A 16,448-nucleotide genomic window follows, 5' to 3' on the forward strand; every position below is an offset into this window, starting at 1 on the left:
GGTGTTCCATTCAAGGAGAACACAGCCACACCTGTTCTCTGTGTCAGAGAACAGAGGCTTGCTCCAAAGCCCTCATGGGGTTGCGCTGGAGAGCTGCCCGGCACATCACAGGTCATGGAAGTTCTATAATGTGAGATTTGTTTTCCTGGAAAGAAGGCTGCATCCAGACTGCCTCTCACATCTGCTGTGAAAGATGAGGTCAGTGCATCAAGGCCAGGTGGCCACAGATGAGAAAGGACAATGTTGCTGTGTTAGTCAGCTGTATTAGGCTCACTAACAAAGTAGGGAAACAACAGAAATTTATCTTCTCACCATTCTGAAGGCTGGAAGTCCAAGATTAAGGTGCCAGAAGGGTTGGTGTCTGGTAAGGTCTCTCCTTGGCTTGCAGAGGGCTGCCTTCTTCCTGCATCCTCACAGGTCGGCTCTCAGTCTGTGTGTTTTTTATATCTTAATCTCCTCTTTTTATAAGGACCCCAGCCATATTGGGCTGGGGCTCATCCATACGACCTCATTTTACCTTAATCACCTCTTTACAGACCCTGTCTCCAAATACAGTAACATTCTGTGGTAGAGGGTTAGGACTTCAGTGTGTCACTTTTTTGTTTTGTTTTGAGGCAGGCAGGGGAAACAATTCAGTCCCTAGCAGTTACCCCCACAGACACTGGAATGAGGAAACCTAGAGTTCTTGGATGGCAATGCAAGCAGAAACAGCCTGGAGGTGGGTTTGTTAAAACTGACCTGTGACCCAGCACCAGGCCTTAAGTTACCACATTCCAAAGTGTCGGGGGGAAAAACGGCAGCAGCTGTGGATTGTGGCAGCCTAAGCGACCCTCTTCACGGGCTAATGACAAGTAAGAAAGGAGAGTGGAGGCTCTGCTGCTGGGATTTTAGTGTGTTCGTGAAAGCATGTGTCTGTACGTGTGTGAACAAGTGAGCATGTGTGTAGGAGAGTGTGTAAGGAAGTGTGTGTTATGTATAAGGGTGTGTGTGAAAGTCAATGTGTACATGAGTGGCGTGTGGGTGTGTGAATGTGGGTGTTGTGTAAATGAGTGTGAGTGTTGTGTGTGTGCTATGTGAGTGAATGAGTGTGTGTTGTGTGTGAAAGTGTATGTGCTGTGAGTAAATGAGTGTGAGTTGTGTGAGTGAATAAGTGTGTGCATTGTGTGTGCTATGTGAGTTGTGTGTGTGTGCTATGTGAGTGTGAGTGTTGTGTGTGAATGTGAGTTGTGTGTGTGCTATGTGAGTGTGTTGTGTAAGTGAATATGAGTATGTGAGTGTTGTGTGTGTGTTTGAGTAAATGAGTGTGTGTATTGAGTGTTGTGTGAGTGAATTAGTGTGTGTGTTATCTGAGTGTTGCGTGACTGAGTGTGTGTGCTATGTGAATGAGTATGTGTGTGAGGGTGGTGTGAATGAGTGTGTGTGCATTGGGTGTGTGTTGTGTGAGTAAATGAGTATGTGTGTGAGTGTTGCATGAGTGAATGTGTGTGTGCTGTGTGAATATGTGTGTGTTGTGTGAGTGAATGAGTGTGTGTGCTGTGTGAATGAGTATGTGAGTGTTGCATGTGTTGTGTGAATGAGTATGTGTCTGAGTGTTGCGTGAATGAGTGTGTGCTGTGTGAATGAGTGTGAGTGTAGTGTGAGTGAATGAGTGTGTGTTGTGTGAATGAGTATGTGTGTGAGTGTAGTGTGAGTGAATGAGTGTGTGCTGTGTGAATGAGTATGTGAGTGTTGCATGAGTGAGTGTGTGCTGTGTGAACGAGTATGTGTGTGAGTGTAGTGTGAGTGAATGAGTATGTGCTGTGTGAATGAGTATGTGGGCAAGTGTAGTGTGAGTGAATGAGTGTGTGCTCTGTGAATGAGTATGTGGGTGAGTGTAGTGTGAGTGTGCTGTGTGAATGAGTATGTGTGTGAGTGTTGCATGAGTGTGTGCTGTGTGAATGAGTATGTGTGTGAGTGTAGTGTGAGTGAATGAGTGTGTGTGCTGTGTGAATGAGTATATGTCTGAGTGTTGCATGAGTGAATGAGTGTGTGTGCACTGGGTGTGAGTGTTGTGTGTGAGAGTGTGTGTGTGGTACTAGGAGGAATCATGACAGTGGCCAGGTGGCCTGAATCACCTTTCCACCTTTACCACAGATTACTGGGGAAGGCAGGAGGCAGGGCGAGGCATCTGCAATGAGGAGGACCCAGGTGTGCATGTGAGAGAGGAACGCAGGAAAAAAAAAAAAAAAAAAAGCCTTCAGACCCATGAGGGAAAGAAATGCACAGATCTAGATGCTAATATTCAGGTAGAAGCTACTACAAGAATTTGATATTGCAGGCAGTTTGCAAAATCATTTCTTTATTTTAGATAAACATTTGCTCAGACTCTATTGCTCACAGGCCATAGGTTCTTCTGAGTCCCTCTCACTGGAGGGTCAATACCAGATTTTTCAAACATTAATGAGTACTATCCAGATCTCTTGCTTCTCTCAAATTTATTCATCTCAAGTGTATCCCTCCATTCCCTTGTCCTGAAATTTTAGAAAATTCCCCAGGAGAAGGAACAGCTCATTTACTCAACACACATTTCTTCACATCCCTCCTCTGGGTGGGCTTGGGTTTTCTCCTTGGCACTCATCACTGGGTCACATAGCATGTTTTTACTATTTATCGTATTTACTCTCTGGCTCCCCCACCACCATGTATGCTCCATGAGGGCAGATAATTGTCCCCCATGGTGTTTCGCTGCTACATCTCTAGGGCCTTAAATACTGCCTGATACAGAATAGATGATTTAGAAATATTTGTTCAGTGAATGAGTGTATTTAATGAAAATCTAATATGCTCTAGACATTCTGCTAAGAGCTAGAGAGAAGAAAATAAATGAGATCTGGACCCTTTCTTCAATTCCCTGGTTGGTGGTAGGATCAGCCCTGCATGCAAATAATAAGAGTACAGGTGATAAAGGGCCAGGAGAGATCTATGAGGTCTTTAGAGAGTGACTGGGAAGGGGAGGAGTGTGCTTTGCATTGAGCCAAGTAGAGAGCAGCCTAGGGAAGATATCACAGTAAGCCGGTGCTTTTGGGACAAGTTGAGCTTTCCTGGCACAAACAGAGCTTGCAGGTGCAGGAGTGAAGTAAGGGGCAGTCCGGGAAAGGGCACAGGGGTGTGAAGGCGCTGATGTGGAAACAGTATAGCATCAGCAAGGAGCGGCACAATCTAGTGTGTAGGACGTTTTGTGTGTAGATCAAAGGGGAGAAGAAATGACACCAGAATATCAGAGCTGCATGCCAGCTAGGGATTGGGAATTTTGTTTCATAGGAGTCTTGGAAGATTTGTTTTTAATATTTCAAGCCTATTAGTAACATGATCAAATTGGCAATTGTGGTAGAATAAAGGACAGATGGGACTGGAAGAGACTAGCGGCTGAAATGAGTTAGGAAAGCCCTGAAGTAGACCTGGAAAGGCAGGGGAAGGACAGAAGTGGGCATGGAGTCAACACTGAGAAAGCAGAAACGACTGATCCCGTGACTAAGAAAGGCAAAGGAGAGAAGCAGCCAGTGGGGGTCAGGAGGAATCTGCACCTCCAGCTGAAGCAACTGGGTTAACAGTGGCACTATCCATTCATATGCAGAATAGAGAAAAATAAGAGGTGTGATAGGACACAATTTGAAATGCGCACACACTGTTGAGGGAAACACGTGGGTCTTTAAGAAGTATTTCCTGTCCATGTAGTCTGCAGAAGCCTTGGGATTGTCATCATCTCCAAACTGAACCAGCAAGAATGTCATTTGCTGCCTCAATCATCCTTTCCTGCCTCTCAATCCACCTTCCTCTTTACATACCAAACTGTTCCTTCTGCTCTGCCTTTTCGAGCTGTGCTTGTTTCCCTGCTGATCGTGTGTACCCTTACTATAAAGCTAGCATTATCTCCACATTTCGTTGCCTCAAGACTGAACACAAGCATAGCCAAGGTACCAAGGAGACACCGCTAGCTATTTGTTGACTCGAACTGCACAGAGCTAAAGATTCAAAGGAGAGAAAGCGTTTCTGTAGTTTTTATATATATTTAAAACTTTCTTAGCTTAATAGCTGTTGGGAAGTTTAGAAACACACACACACTCAAACAGAAATAAAAAGCAGGACTTCTTCTACTTGGGAGAGACCTTGCCCCTCTCTTTTGTTTGCATATTTAGCTGATTGTCATTATTAGAACCCCACCTTCCAGACAAGCTGGTAGCAGCACCTAGAGGTTTAACATTTGTTGGGAAGGTGAGGAGATGAGATGGCATCACTCTTCTGTGTCAGGGACTCTGAGTAAGCACAAGTAACAATGAGACCTTGAGATCAGGGGACTGGGTGTGGGCAGCTTCTGTGAAGGCAGAGCAGGCAAGCTTAGTCCTGGGAACACCTGGGCACATGACTCTTTCCTAAGTCATAGGAGGCTCCCACTGAGACAGAGACTGTCTTCTCAGATGGTCGATTACTACAGGATTACAATTGTAAGAATTAGCTTAGACCCCTTATGAGGGGGACCAGATTGAAGACAATATGCTGCTTAGTTTCCCTAGTTCTCTTCCGTTGCAAACAAGGCTCTAAAAATGCTCTGTAGAACTAAGTCATGAATCATGCAGGAGAGATCAGGAAAGTCTAGGATGAAGGAGAAGCTGCTACCAAAAAATAAAAACAAACCACAGGATGGGGACTCAATGGCAGGAACTGAAGGGTAAAATGTCCTATAGCAGGAGTCCCATGGATGTGTACAGAGACACGAGGGAAAGAAGTCTGAGGACCGAGAAAATTGGGGAAAGGAGCAGTAAGAGTTGCCAGAACATTGTCTTATGAATTGTGAAGTAGTCCTAAGACAGGTAGACTCACATACCTGAGTGGACACAGGGAGAGTTATTTGCAGACATAGATTAAGCTGGTCTCCAGCACCACCCCCCACCTTCCCTTCTGGCCCTGAGGTCATTGGCATCCCAGAGATGAGCACTGGTCTTAGTCTTCTGACGTGGGGTTACAAAGGCAGAACTCCAGAGGCCTCATGCAGGTTATGTAATTGAGTGAACCCAACTAGGTATAGGGAAAAATCATCCACCTGGATCTCACTATTGATAGAAACCTGGATACGGACAAATATGTCTTGACCATCAGGGAATTTGCAGTGTGAGGGGATGATAAAAGGGACTTGCAGTCAACCGCAATGTCAGAAGACAATGGAGTGTGGAGGGCAAGTTGGTAAACAAGCCTCGTGCCAGGCTAACAGCATGGTCACCCTCCAACACATCATCAGCATCAGAGACTGTGTGTCCAGTGCTTGTTACATCTGATTTTAGAGAGAAGTTACACTAATTTTTATATGATGGTTGCCAACTTAAAAATATTCAGATTTTTAAATGATACAATTGATATACATAGGCATGTTGCATTCAGCCTGCAAGCAGTCAATTTAAAATCTCTGCTCTGGTCCAATCTTCTCATTTCGTATACGGGGAAACAGGCCCATAGAGATGTCTTGCCCTCTGTTACACTATGAACTGGGGCAAAGACCACACCCAGAGCCTAGATCTCCCCAAACCCAGGCCTCCTGCATCTCTTATTCTTCCACGTTGTTTCTCTGGTTTCCTCAGCCTTGCTCTCCACTCTCAGAATCTGTTTTGCCCTTGTATACTGCCCCCTGGTTGTCAATAACATCACTGCATTATCCCACTCAGCATCCTGTGTACCACACATGTATTCCACCTACCCCCCAAAAATCAACAAAAAACTTAATCCTTCAGGACCTGTAGTGGGTTGAGTTGTTTACATTCCCACAAACATGTTCACATCCTAATCCCAGAACCTGGGAATGCTGGTTTATTTGGAAAAAGAGTCTTTGCCGATGTAATTAAGTTAAAGATGTCGAGATAAGAACATCATTCTGAGTTAAATGAGTGGGTCCTAAGTGAGTGGTGTCCTTATAAGAGGAAGGCAGAGGAAGAGCACACAGAAGAGGAGGAGGTAGTGTGACCCTGGACGCAGAGACTGCAGTGATATTGGCGTAAGTCAAGCAAGCCAGCAGCCACCAGAAGGTGGAAGAGGAAAATAATGGATTTCCCTTCAGGGTCTCCAGAGGAGGCACAAAGCTGTCAACAGGTTGATTTCAGACTTTTGGCCTCCAAAACTGTGCAAGAGCTAACTGCGTTGTTTTAAGCCACCTGGTTTGTTATAATTTGTTACAGAAGCCACAGGAAACTAATACAGAACCCTTTCTTCTGCTAAGGGATAGGAACTTCCTGTGAGAGTAATAACAGTAATAACTACCATTTTGGTGGCATTTCATCTATACCAGGTCCATATGTTTCCTACAGTCCTCATACCATTTTTAAAAGTAGATGTTATCTCCTTCCTTACCCCTCTGCCCACCTATTATAGAAACAGGGAAACTGACACCCAGAAGACACATAGCTCCTAAGCAGTAGAGTCACGATTTGAACCCCAAGTTTTTTATTCTTACTACGTTACCCATAGGGAACTCCCTCAAGTAAGCTTATATAATATAACAGTGAACTTGCAAAGCTCCAAAGAGTAGCTCTTATGATGGAAGTTTCCATTGTAACAGGTCAGTGTAGACATTTTTGTTTGACAGTGACTACGCTTCTAAGATTTAATATGTTAAGGTAAAATACGCCAATTAATATTAACAGAAAGAGTCATGCTTGGTGCACAGCTCTGTCTCCTGGGCTCGTGGTTGAGGAAGAGCTGTGCTAATGCACGTGACTTCCAGTTGCAGGCATTGTTGGGCTGATTCCTAAGGTGAATCAACATGAAGAAAAGCCCTGGCTGCTTGTGCACTGATAACTTCATCTTTTCAGACATCTGGGAACTACCACCACAATGTGTGGAAAAAAATGACTTCACACTAATACAGCAGAGGCAAACCACGGGTTGGCCCAAAATGGAACAGAATTTACAAGGGAAAAGGGAGGTTCCTGGAGTAATATGGTGGGTAGATTCTGATCCAGAAAAATAAGACTTAAGTATGGATTTTAGATGCTAAGCTTGAGTAGTTAGAGAATTAAAGTTAATCTCTTTAAGCCTCAATTTGCAAATCTGTAAAATGTAAAAATAGAAATAATATGTACATATTATATGGAACAGTTTCTGGCACATATTTGGTTCTGAGTGAATAGTGCTTATTAAATTATTGATGCTGTTGCTATTAATTGTGCTGAGCTCACCCTCTGCCTTATTATACAAAGTTTTGACTAAAATATTCTGTAAGAATAGATCACAAAAACCATCCCATCACCAGCTTATTTTTTCTTTTTATAGTTATATAAAGAATTGCAATCCCGCACCAGAAATAAGCACCCTTTCAAATTATCCTTTAAAATAACTTGTTGCAAGCTTACATAAATTCACTTCACGTATAATATTTTTTCAATTGACTTAGAGTCTGTGAAATCAGACTTGTTAGAGGAAAAAAAATCTATAAAGGCTGTACTCATTCATCCACCAGATATTTATGGAGGAACATCTCCAGAATCAATGCAAAGTGCATAATTGCCCTAAGAGCTATGGGTAAAATGCCATGGGATTATAAACAGAAAAACACAGAGAAGTTGGTTAATTAAAAAATTAAGAGTAAATTCAGAAGAGAGAGAATTACCTTTCGGTAATACATGAGGTTGGGGAGGGAACAAGACAAATGACAGTGAGAAAAGCACAACACAAGGTGAGGTTGTGTGAAGGCGGCTGACTTCTGGCTGGATCCGAAAGGAGACGTCGTGTTTCAATGTGCAGAACAAGGGCTTTCTAATCAAAAAAGAGAGAAAAATTCTAGATGTCTAGGGGAAGCAGCAAATGAGTCTGCTTCACGGGGTGAAGGGTAAATAAAAGTGGGTATTTGATTTGATATTGAAACGGTAAGTAGGAGAGGCTTCAAATATAACCTGAGTATTGTGATCCTTCGTTGTTAGGTTATGTGTGTCCTTAACAAACTTAGTCAATGAGAGATATGATCAGAAATGGGTATTTTGCAATTTAAGTGTGTAGTCTATGTTGGTGAGAATGAAGGCAGAGGGGATGGTTAGGAGACCATTTTAATAACCTAGGTGAGAAGAGAATGAATGTTTAGTTGGGTGGATAAGAAGGGAGTGAAAGAAAACAGGGAGTTAGCTAAGAGACCACCAAATGATTAGATGTGCCAGGTCAAGGAGAAAAAGTCAAGGATGACTCAAGAGTTTTAAATCAAAATGTCTGAGAAAATCTTTGGATAGTAACCTGAATAAAGAACACAGAACAGTGGCAAAGTTTTCTGGAATAAGTGATATGCTTAGTTTGGGATGCATGAAGTTGCCCATCATGGAAATCAAAAAAAAAAAAAAAAAAAAGAATTTAGAGAAAGTTTGGCCCTGAAGATTGAGAAGGATAAAGCTCTACATAAGATAATAGTAAATAGTCTTGAGTGAGCTTAAGATTACTAAAGAAGAACATAAGGGAAAAGAAAAGAAGGAGACATAGACAGACTCTTGAAGGCAACATCTAATTTCATGTGGGTAGAAGTAAAATATCATGCTGAGAAAGGGCAATCTGGGAGGCAGGAAGAAAACAAAATTATTCCAAAGGCTCTGTATTAGTCAAGGTTCCCCAGTGAAACAATCAATAGAAAGAAAAGAAAAGAGAAAAGAAAAAGAAAGAAAGAGAAAGAGAGTGGGGGAGGAAGAGAGAGAAAGGTAAAAAAGGAGGAAGGTGGGAAGGAGGGAAGAGAGAAAGGGGGAAAGGAGGAAGGAAGGAAGAAAGGAAGGAAGGGAAGAAGAGATAAGAAAGGAAGAAAGAAGGAAGGGAAGAAGAGATCAGAAAGGAAGAAAGAAGGAAGGGGAGAAGGAGGAAAGGGAAGGAGAAAGGGAAGATAAAGGAGGAAAGGGAAGGAGGAAGGGAAGATGAGGGAGGGAAGGAAGGAAGGAAGTTAGTTATTAGGGGAAATAACGTACAGGATTATGGAGGCTGAGAAGTCTCACACAGGCCATCTGCAAACTGGAGACCCAGGGAAGCCAGTAGGATGGCTCGGTCCAAGTCCGAAGGCCTGAGAACCAGAGGAGAAGACAGTGTAACTCTCAGTCTGAAGCTGAAAGCATGAGAACTGGGGGCACTGCTCATATAAATTGCAGAGTCCAAAGGCCATACACCTGGAGTTCTGATGTCCAAAGATAGGAGAAGAAGGTTGTCTTAGTTCCAGAAGAGAAAGAGATAATTCATCTCTCCTCTGCCTTTCTGTTCTATCTGGACCATCAGCTAATTGGATGGTGCCTGCCAGGTTGGGTAAGGGTGGATCTTTCTTACTCAGTTCATTGATTCAAATGCCAGTCTCTTCCAGAAACACCCTCACGGACAAACTCAGAAATGATGCTTTAACAGCATTTACGATGTTTGCAGAAACAAGGTATTACTTGCCGTTCAATTAGTTGTTCCTAGATGGCAACTTCCAGCCTATAGCAAATCTGTACACTTAGTATTGTTGTCGTCGTAAAATACATTGAGTAACAGTAATACGGCTGCTGGAAAATGCAATGCCTAGATGAAGTGCTCAGAAGATTTTATGGAGTGAAGCAATCAGATGAAGAGAAGTAGTGCCTTTGCCCTTAAAAAAATTTCAATGGAGTTTTTATATTAGTTTCATATTTAAAAATTATTAAAAACAGAACTATGTACACAAAATATAATCTCATTTATGAAAATGACAGCCTAAAATCCTATTTCAGAACCAAGTTTCAATATATGGAAGTTGTTCGGGAGCTTCTGAGTCATATTAGGATATTCTTGTTACAATTACTGCAGTTTGTAGAGAAAATTAATTTTCTGAAGTATTTCATAGGTACAAAAATTATAGGCTTTTTAAAAGTGCACATTCAATTTTCTAAAATATATTGTTGAGTTTTCCTAATCCTGTATTGTATATTTAAATATAATATGCATTACATATATAATGTATATAAATTTAAACTATATACATTAACATGGTATAATAATTGTATATTACATATTTGACATATCAATTTTGTTACATATGCATCTTTCTCTCTGGCTATTTAAAACAAAAACGTTCAATAGTGTTTTATTAACATATCTCTAAGAAGAAAGAGGCAGTGGCAACTGCCTTCCCTGACAGTCAGCTGCTCTCACACTATTTTCAAATTTTCATCATGAAATTGCATTTAGGAAAAGAAGAAGCCATTGGCGTAGGTGGGTGAATATTACAAGAAACTAAGTGAGGAGGCAAAAATAAAGTCAGAACCCAACTATCAATTTCAGGAGCAAATATAAGGCCAGCTTCAATTTTATTTTAATAATCAGGCAGTATCTCAACCTCATGCATTGTTCTGGATATGAAGATGTGGCTTGGAATATCTCCCTTTCCTAATACCGCACCAAAGAATCAAGAATATATGTCAGCTTCCTCAAACTACAGTGGGGTTGGCAAAGGGGCAGCAATCCTGCAGAAGGAAGAGTCAGGTTGGCAGTCAATAATTGTGCCATCTGCACTTGAACGGTCCTCTCTACTGACTTCCATTTTGTAGAACTATTAATAGTCAACAGACTATGTATAAAGTACTTACTGTGCCTTTAAAACTTTTTAAACTACTAAGAACCACTTACACATTTGGGAAGAATTCCATTTGCAGAGACCAAGCTATGACATTAGTTGGGTGAACATGCATTTTAAGGATTACATGTTAATGAGACCAGGTAAAATTTAGTCCTTTGAGCAGCTAACCAGGCTTGTGAATGCAAGGACTCTGTACAAAAGGAAGTTCCTATTTGGGTCATTGATTTGCATAATTGAAGTAATTACCTTGGTGCTCTACTTCACTCTGTCTGTATAACTCACCAGACCAGGAGGAGTGTCTGTCAATCAGAATGATGACTCACCTTCCTGCTTCCTGTGCCCCAGCAGCATTCCCTGGTTATCTGGCTACCTAAATGGTGGTAAGGGTGTGCCCGGTATGTTTGATCATTGAAGACTTTTCTCTTAGGTTCAGTTGAGGGTCATTATTTTTCACGGTCTGGATTTCTTGAATTTAGCTCAGATAAAGAGTATGGTGGAAAGGCCAAAAAAGTGGATGAGGCAGAAGTTAGGAGAACAGGTTTCTCACCTTAGCCTTGTGGCTAACTAGTTGTATAACTCTGATCAATCATATCATCTCTCCAGCCCTCAGAACACCCCCAGTTAGAATGACAAAGGAACCAGGGTCATTCTAGAGAAAGGGGTCTGGGTCAGGTTAGGCAAAATCTCTTCCTCACTCTCACCTATGTACACAGTGAGCTCACTAGCCCCAAAACACTCAGATAATTACTATGATGTTCCGTGTCATTTGCCCCCTAGACTTTTCCCTTCCGAGTGGGAAGAAATATAAAATCATGAGTGCCAGGTAAAAAGCAAACAAAAGCTTCCCTACGGCTGTGTGGCCCTTGGTCACTGGATTGGGGAACTAAAGTAGAGAAGGGTTTTGTACAGGTTACTTAGGGCAGCCAGACTTTAAACGAGACTTTGCAACACTAAATAAATAGGAGACCCCAAGAAATTTCAAGAAAGAGAGAAAACTCTGCAGAGGAAAAATAGATTTAGTCCAGAGTTCTTAATCTGCTACAATTTCAAACTTTATTTTCTTAAGTCTCAAGACAAAGAAAATGATACATAGCAACTGTCAAAAAAAAAAAAAAAACCTCGATTTTCTGATTTTCTTCTCTATTTTTTCTTTCTGAGCAGAGGTGGAGGTTCAAATGACTAATTTTAGACTAGGCTGATGAGGAAAATGATGTAAGTTAACTCAATTAACTAGATGTTATCACACAGTACAAATGTGACTATGGACACAGTGGAGAAAGAGTGATCACCATGGAGATGTTAGCACCCTGAGGTTCAGAAATTTGTTGTAAAATTGTTAGAATAATCATGTACAAGGCATATAAAGATTTAAGGAGAGATTAAGTCAGTGGACACAAGGGCTAAGCGTGCTGACATGTCAGAGCAATGACATGTATGTTGTCAAAAACATGTATGTTCTAGCAATGATTCTGGCCTTTATACCCTAGCACATTATTCCCAAGGAAGAATAAATCACACAGGTTCCCAGGAAGGAGAACATAACAGACAGGCTTGGGCTTAAGCATTTTTCTCTGATAATTACCATGTAACTTTTAGGCTTCAATTTCTTTATCTCTATAAAATAGGAATTAACGGTAATGTCTACCTTGTAAGTTGTGAGGATTTAATGAAATAATGCATGGAGAGCACATAGCTTTACTAAACTTTATTAAGAGCCCAATTACTCACAGCTTTCATTAGTGTTACCATTCTGTTTTCATGGAAATACATATCAAGAAATCTGCTCAAGCCATGGGCAGTGCAATTGGTTTGGCAAACATGTACTTCTTAACTCAGAATCATGAACATGTAAGTGGAACATAGATGTTAGTAAGTGTTGTTCTGTGGGTTGGTAATAGCTTTAGTAGATGAATCCAGAGCTCTTTTGTGCTAAAGCACAATACTTTAGTGTGTTTGCACAGCCTACAACACATTTTGGCAAATTAGCATCTATTTTGGCCTATTACATTGATGAATGCTCTAATGAAAGTGTGATGGTTGTCAGTACACCTTGGGTGAGTCTCTTTTGAGATGGAGAGCTTTGTTTAGTGTACAGCCAGAATTACTTGTCCCCAACATCTTCGATATGAATGCAGATGCTTCCCAAGGAGGAAAGAACAGGATAAATACTTCAACACAATCTATGGAACTCCTAGAAAGGCAATTCAGTGTCCAAACAGTATACATGCAGTTCTGAAAAGAAAAGAAAGGAGGTTCCTCTCCTGTTTTCCTTCTAGTAAGATGGAATGAATAGGGAATTCTCTTTTCAAATTGTTATGACATCAAAATGTTGTTCAGCCAACACTGTGAACAGAGGTCTTGGAGGGGAGACCATAACACTCAAGTATTTCACAAGGAGAAGGCTTACGACAAGTTAAAGAACATTTTGCAAATTATAAATGCATTTAGACTCTTATTATTTTCAGAGATCAGAATTCTTTCAAGTTAAATGAGCAGTTAATGGGCTACTTGGTGGTTTATTCTTGTATCATCATTAAATTTGAGTGGGTGCATGCGTTCCCTTAAGTAAGCTGCAAGGCAAGATGGTTTCAGTTGTTTCTGTATTTATTGTTATTGTTGGTTCATTAGTGGCTGATGAATTATTCCTAATGAATTATCAAAGGCACTAATTATATCTGGGTTCCTCTTTTCCACTAACTAGCACAAGTGTAGAAGATTTCACATTTTCTGGAAAGCTGTTGTTTTTTTTTTAATAATTTCTCTGTCCTAACTTTACCTTGCCTATCTCCAGTGTAGGTTAGATGAAGACGGAGCTGGTGAATGAGCAGAAGAGAAGGTTGGAAGAGTGCAGAGGTGATGACAGCCTTCCCCTGCTCCTTCCCCAGAGGAAGGAGCTCCGGTAAGTAAATCCAATCAACACCACACCTCCTGTTCCTTTGTCCTTTCATATACAGCTGCTTAAATTAGCTTTAAGTTCCCTGAGGGTAGGAATAGGTCTATTTTCAAACTGTGTTCAGGATCTAGCACCTTGCTTAATCAATGTTAAATAGTAACAGTGAATTTTAATTGGCCTACTTTCAGAGCATCAGATTAAATTATTCTGCTAATTAATTGGTTGATCTCATATTTCACTTATATTGTCAGGTTATTATTTTTCCCTTTAGGGCTCAAGATGCCACTGACAGTTCAAATGCTTCTTCATTAATTACCACATCTTGGATTTCACATAATTTTATTATAAGTATTTTGATATCATATTTATTGAGCACCAGCATGTATTCAGACCAGTTAAGAACAGAGGATTGGTTGCAGTTCCTTCCCCTACATGCACCTGAGTTCATTGCTTAAAATCCAGTGGAAGGTGTACTTGGCTGGGCAGAGCAGAGACTTCAATTAGGTTTAATTGGTCAGACACTAAACTAGTTTCATGTAAGTGATCAATAGACATTTTATAACATTGGATCAAGTTTCTTTTTCACCAGCCAAATGTTTCCTGTTAATTGACTCATCTTGTCTTCCCTAGATAGCTGTGATATATAACTAAACCAATCTCTACATTTTAAGAGGAAACTAGGGAAACTAGTAGTTTTCAAGAGAAAAGGAAAGAAGAGAGGGAAGAATTTGAAAATCATCACAGGTCAAATGGTTAAAGCAACTGCTAGTGTTTTGCTTGGAAAATGAAAAATGTAGTAAGGCATAGAGGTTCCATGCAACATTTAAAGAGCTTACATAGATAGGAAATGGGTTAATTTCATGTAAGTGGAAAGAAAATTTTGCACAATATATGAAAAAACTAAATAAACTCAATATATACATTGGGGACCCTTATAATACAGATAGTTCTTGTCACTAAAAGAGGCATTAAAAATGCTAGATTTTTAATTATGAATGCTCTGCAAGACTTTTTTTTTTATATATAAGTAGAAATAAATCAGACAAAGCAATGGCTGCCAACGAGCTTAGTTTTTAGTGTGTGTTTTCATGTGTGTGTGTGTGTGTGTGTGTGTGTGTGTGTGTGGTGGTAGTGGTTAGGGGCAGTCACAGAAATAACCAGTCATGCAATTATGCCCCAGGTAGTAATGAGTGCTGTGGTGGGATGGCAGGCAAGTGAGGTCAGAGAGGTGGGTGAAGACCTAAGCATGTCAGGGGCTTATGGGGAAGGTGGAAAGTTAAAATTTTAATCTAAGTGCAGCTGAGAACCTTCAGAGGGTTTTAAAAAGAGAAGACATTATCTGATTTGCATTTTTAAAAGATCACTCCGTCAGCTGTGTAGAGAATGGATTTTGAAGGAGGAAAAGAATGGAAGCAGAGGGACCAGCTAGGAGACTATTAGACTGAGACAGATAACAGATGTGGGCAGATGGATTTGGGAATGTTCTTTAAGTAGAGTTGCTGCTAGATAAGAAGTGAGAGATGAAGGAATAGGTGGAAAGTAGTAAGCACCTCAAGGGATGCTTGAAACACTTTTGCTTTAAATACGAAGTTGGAGATAATGGTATCTGAAGACTCTTTCTCTTCTGAAGTTGTGTAATTTTATGGTAAACTTTTGGGGTGGCAGCTCTATAACCTACATCAAATTTCTGCTAATACCAGAAGCACATATGTGAGCATCAACATTGATTATGTGACTAGAAGAGATTATAGCATCTATAAAGGCAGAGATGTTCTGTTTTCTTCACTACTATTCCCCTAGTGCCTTGTACACTAGACAAATAATCAGAATCCAATAATTATGTGACAAATGCATGAATAAAAGGATGAAAGAGCTATAAGTGTACATTTTTTGTACCTGTAGTTGACATTCAAACTAATTTATCCCCACTCAACCCACTTTGCTCTTGTTGCAATGTAAGAGTTGTACTTGGTGACAACACAAAGAATTAACAGTAACTTACGTATGCAGGTTTCAAAGCTTAGCATTGAAATGGATCATAAAATGCGTTAGGGAGGATTCCTTCTTTTTCTGTTGTTTGGAATAGTTTCAGAAGGAATGGTACCAGCTCCTTTTTGTACCTCTGGTAGAATTTGGCTGTGAATCCATCTGGTCCTGGAACTTTTTTGGTTGGTAGACTATTAATTATTGCCTCAATTTCAGAGCCTGTTATTGGCCTATTCAGGGATTCAACTTCTTCCTGGTTTAGTCTTGGGAGGGTGTATGTGTCCAGGATTTAACCATTTCTTCTAGATTTTCTAGTTTATTTGTGTAGAGGAGTTTGTAGTATTTTCTGATGGTAGCTTGCATTTCTGTGGGATCGGTGGTGATGTCCCCTTTATCATTATGTATTGCATCTATTTGATTCTTCCCTCTTTTCTTCTTTATTAGTCTTGCTAGCAGTCTATCAATTTTGTTGATCTTTTCAAAAAACCAGCTCTTGGATTTAACTGATTTTTTGAAGGGTTGTTTGTGCCTCTATCTCCTTCAGTTCTGCTCTGATCTTAGTTATTTCTTACCTTCTGCTAGCTTTTGAAGGTGTTTGCTCTTGCTTCTCTAGTTCTTTCAATTGTGATGTTAGGGTGTCAATTTTAGATCTTTCCTGCTTTCTCTTGTGGGCATTTAGTGCTATAAATTTCCCTCTACACACTGCTTTAAATGTGTCCCAGAGATTCTGGGTATGTTGTGTCTTTGTTCTCATTGGTTTCAAAGAACAACTTTATTTCTGCCTTCATTTCATTATGTACCCAGTAGTCATTCAGGAGCAGGTTATTCAGTTTCCATGTAGTTGAGTGGTTTTGATTGAGATTCTTAATCCTGAGTTCTAGTTTGATTGCACTGTGGTCTGAGAGACTGTTATAATTTCTGTTGTTTTACATTTGCTGAGGAGTGCTTTACTTCCAACTATGTGGTCAATTTTGGAATAAGTGTGATGTGGTGCTGAGAAGA

At 40.5% G+C, this 16,448-nt stretch overlaps 1 long non-coding RNA gene across 1 annotated transcript in view; it reads left to right on the plus strand.

Annotated features, from left to right (window-relative positions):
* Window positions 1-791: 791 nt before the first annotated feature.
* Window positions 792-16,448, plus strand: part of LOC105526392 — a 21,605-nt gene continuing 5,948 nt past the window's right edge. The window contains exons 1-3 of the long non-coding RNA XR_001004081.1: window positions 792-851; window positions 6,746-6,963; window positions 13,364-13,466. This is a non-coding gene — a long non-coding RNA (uncharacterized LOC105526392). The remainder of the gene's footprint in view (window positions 852-6,745; window positions 6,964-13,363; window positions 13,467-16,448) is intronic.

Source organism: Colobus angolensis, unplaced genomic scaffold (assembly GCF_000951035.1).
Source record: "Colobus angolensis palliatus isolate OR3802 unplaced genomic scaffold, Cang.pa_1.0 Scaffold59, whole genome shotgun sequence".
NCBI classification, from domain to species: domain Eukaryota; kingdom Metazoa; phylum Chordata; class Mammalia; order Primates; family Cercopithecidae; genus Colobus; species Colobus angolensis.